At 36.6% G+C, this 6,834-nt stretch overlaps 1 non-coding gene across 1 annotated transcript; it reads left to right on the forward strand.

The window, feature by feature from the left end:
- The first annotated feature begins 425 nt into the window (after nucleotides 1-425).
- On the forward strand, nucleotides 426-530 carry LOC116280728 (U6 spliceosomal RNA). The gene has a single exon (XR_004190213.1). It is a non-coding gene; the product is annotated as a U6 spliceosomal RNA (small nuclear RNA).
- The last annotated feature ends 6,304 nt before the right edge of the window (nucleotides 531-6,834 follow it).

Consider the following 6,834-nt stretch of genomic DNA (forward strand, 5'->3'; position numbering starts at 1 on the left):
GCTCCACATCTGTTGTGGGAAGAAAGTTCAGGGAGAGTGCCATTCTCCTAAGTCAGAACTAGAACTGGCCAGAGGTGCCTCCTTCACGTGTCCTTTTCCCTGAGCTGCACCCTGAATTCACTTAGATTCTTAGATGAAGGTCACCCTCAGGCATCACACAGCAGCCAGGTGAGAGCCACAGAAAAACAAGAGAATTGAGTTGTAGATTCTCTTACTCTTCCCACTGAAAACTGAACCCGTTAGTCCCACTTAGGAACTCCATTTTGTCATCGACTCATAATAGCTGTCTTTCTACCTGAATGTAAAAAGTGTTCACCAGCATGGCCAACACACTTCCCAAAGGGTGTCCTGTGAAACATCAATCACAAATCTCTGCTCCTTTGGCATTATAAATTGGGGAAATGCTGCATACTAGAATCTTCTCCGCTCGCTTCGGCAGCACATATACTAAAATTGGAACCACACAGAGAGGATTAGCATGGCCCCTGCACAAGGATGACACGCAAAATCATCACACATTCCGTATTTTTTAAACAATATATAAAATAGATAAACAAGGCTCTACTTTATAGCACAGGGAACTATATTAAATACCTTGTAATAACTATAATGAAAAAGAATATGAAAAGGAATATATGTATGTATAACTGAAACATTATGCTGAAATCCAGAAATTAACACAACATTGTAAACCAACTATACGTCCAAAAAAAATTAGAATTTTCTCCAAAGATTCCCAACACACACTAGCATCTTCAAAACTTTCAGGAGTACAGGAGTTGACATTAATTCTGCATTTTCCAATCTAATTTGTCCATAGGATCCTTTTTACCCCAGAATACACCTTGAGAATTGTTGCTCTAAATACATGTACAAGCAGCAGCAGCAGCAGCAGCAGCAGCATGATCATCATTATTTTCATAACACAAGTGGCAAGCCTCCAAAGGGCATTTGGATTTTAAAGATCTCTTGGTAACAAAAGAAACTAATCTGTAACATTGGACTTGAAGGGGTCACAGCCAGAAGGTTAGACATAGCTTAAGACCATAATAGGGTACACGCTTCAAATTCCAACATCTTAACGGCTTTTGCTCTAGCCATTCCTAAGACGGGCCTTGAGCCTGTTCACAAACGAGAGGATTATAATGGAGGATGTTATTTGTTACTTGATTATGTTTCCATGCTATTATTCTCATATTTGGAATTAGTTGGCTAATGGATCAATAATACTTTAACACACGCACTTTTTAGTTTTTAGTTACAGATCTATGGAATGCTTAAGATGTAAAGGCTGCTAATTTTCCTTGATTAATAATAAAGCCAATTTAAATCACTAAGAAATCTTGTTTAAATTTGCTCTTTAACACATTCTGCTCAGGTATAAACTTAGACGGTATTGGTAACCACACATTTGGTAAAAGAAGGAAATCTGTGAGCTCAACCATATGCTAGGATAAATCAAGTATATGAGGCCAGTAGCCATGCTTAGAAATATCAACATGAGGAGTGAAAGAAAGGCCTACCGTAGGGGGAGTGGACTCACCAGGACTTCATAAACCTTAGCAAAACCCTCGTGTCTTAAATGACATAAAACACATCTCCATGATGACTTTCTTTTTTTGATTTTATTATTTATTTATTGCTTTAGTAATGCAATTGCCCTGATCTTTTCTCCCTCTTGTGCTAAAAGCAAACCGTTTACATACCAGTGTATGGAAGGCATAGTTGGGGTTCTCCATTGACAAAATGTATTTCTTTAGTTTCTGTTTGTATTAATCTGCAAACACAATGCTCAGGAAATGTAGGAAAATGAGGCTCTTCTATTAGGGCTGCCACATATGGGGTGCAGGCTGTGGACTGTACAAGCTGCAAAACTACACACAGCAGCTCTACCCTGCACTCTTTAGTGGGGCCCTGTGCTCCAACCTTCCACACTAGCAGAAACAAGCTGACTGAAGAAGAGGGGCATGTAAAAGAATCTTAAGAAATTCTGTGATTTTTTTCCCCATACATGAAGCAAAGTTGATCATTCATTATGTAATTTTAAGTTCCACATTCTTTATTATGGAATAAACCAAGTATTGGTGGTTGAGAAAGAAGTTCAGTGAAATAAAATTTGAATAAAAATTAGATGTGCAAGGCATTGTAATTATTTTCTATTAAGAGGAAAAAATATATTTTTTTAATATTAGAGAAAAAGAGGGGGGATTGATGTGCCAGTTTCTTGGCAGCCACTACATGAATCATTATTCTGCTCATTCCTTGCTCTTTTTCTAACACACCCTCTTCCTCAGTCAGTTCAAAATGCAGAATGTCTGTGGCTGGCAAGTGGAGTCAGCAAGAAAATTTCTCTGAGATGCATTTTTATGTATCTGCTGTCAGTAGACATGGAACTAGTGAAATTCTTCCAGCCCTCAACATTAAATGCATGAAACTTTCTTCATAACCCCAAACACCCTTCTCCCAACAAGATATTATCAGATAAAGAAAACAGCACCTCAGCACAATCTATAGTTAAATATATATCATTTTCCAGGGGGCCATAATTAAATATATCCTCATCTTTCGCTCCTGAAATTAGCAAAGATTGTCCTTGAATAATCAACACTGTTTATTTCATGAGCTATTGTCTTCTTAGATCTCTTTTCAGTTGAGCATATGGATAAATTCCTAAAAAGAACTGCTCTTGTAAGATTTTCTGTTAAGACCCCAATTAGCTCAAAGGCATCATAGCTGCTTTAAGTAAGATGAGGTGGGACTGTTTCATTTCATTTAAATGTAATGTGGAAGTTGTTGCCGCCTTATTAAGAAAACATCAAGTCAATGAGGATTTTTTAAATGCTCTCAAAAATTGACATATATATGTCTATATTACATATATAATATATGGCGGCCAAGTAACTGTCAATTTATATATGTATGTATATATGTCTATGGATCTCCTCACATACATGAATAGAGGTTGTAGCGAAGTAAGGCAAGGGGAATGGATTTCATCTCCGCAGGGTGACCTAGGACATCCCTTTAATCGGCTCCAAAAGACTAAGCAGCCGGCAGCTGAAATACAAAAAAGGTGTGCAAGGAAGGAAGAAGTCTTGAGGCCAATATCAGCCTAGTTTTAAGAGAGACTTCACAATGAATTGGAAAAGAAAGTTTAAGGCTGGCATTGGGGTGGAGGGTAAGGTGGGGGGCTCTGCCTGATCAAACTTAAGCCTTAGTGAAAAAAAAAAATCCAATTCGACTTGTACGGATAGGGCTCTAAAAACTTACTTGGTGAGGTTATTTAATGTTTTGCTTTGTTAAAACTGATTTTCATAGCCTCTTTCAAAGTAGTGGGCATATGGCTAGGATCTGCACCTCACAATTTGGGCCTTTAGTTGGACCAGAAAAACTAAAACATTTAGTTTATTTGCAGGAAAAGTATCTGTGAATTAAAAACAGACTCAGAGTAGTAAACTTTGAAATCTGAACTTTTACAAAGTGATAACATTGTTGTAATAGTGTTATAAGGTGTTCAATTTTATGGTTTAATGGGGGGAAGAGGAAGGGAAGATACATGATAAATTTCTAGGTTTTTAGCAAAGTACTTATACTTTAAATCTTCTTATACTTAACTGGTAATCTCTAACTATGAGAAGATGTCTTAGTTAAAAATGACAGGGAGAAAAAATATTTTTGGAAAAGGAAACTGGTTAAATACCATTTTCCTATAAATAGGATTTTTAAAAAAACTTCACGGTAACGGTCCAGGACTACAGGCACAAGTATTCAACATTCAATAGGATTTAATGTGATGTTTTAAAAGTTTTATCAACAAGCTACCTGCATCAGAATCACTAGGAGGATTTACTAAAATGCAGTTTCTGGGGCCCCACCCCAGACTTTTAAAATTGGGTTAAGTGAGAACTCCAGAATCTGCATTTCAACTAATACCCTCATATGACTCCTAAGGACACTAAACTATGAAATCAAAGTTTCTTGTGTATAGAATAGATACAGTGTACCCATTTTTGTATCTTCAATACCTAGCATGCTGCCTGGCCCAGAGAAGATGCTCAATAAATGTTTATATAAGCAACTTGTATAGGGTGGATGATCTTTCTCCTCTTAATCATAGCTTAAGGCCAGGTGTTTAAAGAAAGTATTCATCTATGCCTTATAGTTACCAGGGGAAAAGAAATACAGAAGAAAAAAGTGAAACAAAGGACGTGGGCTGGCCAACTGCAATTACATTATAAATGTATTTGACGTGCATATTTAATGTGTGATATAAATGCGTAAGCTCAATTAATGTGCTATAAATGTGTCAGCTCAATTAATTAAAGCATGAAACTTCTGCTCAGAGGCACCATTTAAGAAATAGCAATGGATCAACATAACCCCAACATCTCAACTGCAAAAAATATGTAAAATATTTGCATCTTATGATGAGTAGGATAATTTTCAATATAAAAATTTGCACATTTAAGGCTTCAGTGAAAAAATTCAAGAACGAATGTGCCAAGGTAGAGGACTGGAGTGGATTTGGATAGGATGTACAAAAGGGCCATTATAACTATTCAGTTAGCAGGTTGTGAGACAGCTGGGCTGGATACAGTTGGTGGCTGGGTTGGCGGTGATGAAAATGGGAAGTTACACCAGTATCCAAAGATGCACCAGAAATAGGTCTGATTGACTAAAGGATGGAAATTAGAAATGATTACAAATGGTCTTTAAAGCCCTGATGATCAAAAAAATCTGATCCTAATAATTTTTCCCTCCAATCTACAAAAGGAAATGTTTGTTTATTTTAGCTCTTTACTGATTACAACTTAAAAGTCTTTCCTATTTACCTATTGATTTTAAAGTTAATGTACAGCACATTTCTGCAGTTAAGGGTTTTGTTCAACAGATCAAAATGAACAAAGCATGGCTCTGATAGCACCAGAATCAACTTTTTTTGGTAAAATGTAATGTGAATCATTAAAAAATATAAATCAAGTCCTGTCTATCCAGTAAGTTTCTAATGAAAAGGTCATGTGCCCAAATTCATTTTTCAAAATAATGAAAGACTTTTTTTTCAGAAGGGTATCTGTAACTAAGTTGTTTGCTACTTAGAAGTATTTCTCTTAGAAGTAGTCATGTGCATATGTATATTAGTCATGTGCATGTGTATCTTTTAGATCCGTTTTCTAGGCCAGCCCACAAAATCATGTCAGGGTCACTCTGAACTCAAAAATCCCCAGGAGTAGTGAGTCCTTCTGAGTCTTGAGATCTGCAACCAAGAGTTACTCTAAAGTTGGAAGGATCACTCAGCCAGGCGGTCTTCTAGAGGTATGTGTTGGGGGTGGGGCACAAAGCCCCAGATCCAGTGGTCCTCTTTGTTGGGGAAGAAGTTTTCAATCATGGAGAAGGCTCATCCTGCAAATTCAGAATCTGGAAATTTCAGAGCCTAATCTTTTGAAAAGGTTCTACAAGGTGGAAATCGTAGAACATAAGGTTTGGTGTTTTCACATCTTCACGGCACAGAATACCAGTGAACAAATAACCTGAGATTTTGTTGACAGTTTAACTAGAGCAAGTCTAAAAGGGAAAAAAGCTATCCTCTATTGGGTAACTAGCAACTTCTCAGCAGAAGGCAGACCTTTGACACAGCTTACAATAATGGCTCCGGGACTCCGTTTTCCTTGAATACATGGGAATCACTAGTATTAAAGTGGGAGGCTGGAAAGAGAACATGGCAAGAGTTTTTCCCCCTAATTAAATCAGAAGCAATACTAATAGAAAGTAAACCCTGTTGAAATATACAAATAAGCATATTGCTTCTTAGAAAACATGACAGAAATAAAAGTTGTGGGGTCTTCATTTTCCCCTTCTATGAGAGATGCTATTTCTCAGCATTCCACATATTTAAAGTGTGTTTAATCCTTCAGGTGTTTTTTTTTGCCATCCCATATCCTGGGTTGTTAAATGTCAGTTGAGCGATACTTTTGCATACAGGAGTTTTAAATTTTGGTCTGTGCAGCAATAATGATTTAAGTTTACAGATATCAATTGACTGTTAGGAAGCCATGGTTGTTTTCTTTGCACACCATTAGGATGACTTACACAGCTCACATTTTACAATCTTGGTGTGATATACTGCAATCCATAAAGGTAGGCTTGAGGTTAGGAATTTTAAGATTCAGGAGGGCTAAACTGCACAGAATCAATACTATTTGGAAGAGTCATATGAGATCTTAATTAGCATAAGAAATATATTGGGATCAATCAGTTTCAACTTACATTATTTTTTATTTAGTTAAATCATTTAAAAATTTCTCCTAAGTCAAATTGGGCACTTGGCTGAAATCCCATTTAATATTATCTGTCTTCCTCACTTAAATTTCATCACAAAAGCCTGTACATTCATAGAGTAAGTATGTAATTAATTTTAAATTCAATTTGCCAATGATTGTTAATTAATTATGATTTAATTGCTATCTCATTGTTTACAGAGATACATGCAATATTTCATCATCATTATCGAACATTCTTTGAAATCACTGGATGGAGAACCACTATTTGGTTAAGAGCCACAACACTAACCCTGCCTGACCTAACTCCAGACATTTGAGAGGACAACTGGGTCATACCTATAATCATTCAATTAAGAAATCACCTTTATGGCATGTTTGATGGAGTTATTCAGCCTCAGTTGGCAAAAAACCTACCATTCTTCAGGCTTTTGCCACTGGATCTATAGACTGCTTTAATCCTTGAGACTTGTCCTCATAGTGGGCTAACAGTTGCTTCCAAGTTACATTTCTGCCTTGGATCTAATCTTTGCTTTGGTCCAACTTTCAAGAAATCTAA

This window comes from Vicugna pacos, chromosome 5 (assembly GCF_048564905.1).
Source record: "Vicugna pacos chromosome 5, VicPac4, whole genome shotgun sequence".
NCBI lineage: Eukaryota > Metazoa > Chordata > Mammalia > Artiodactyla > Camelidae > Vicugna > Vicugna pacos.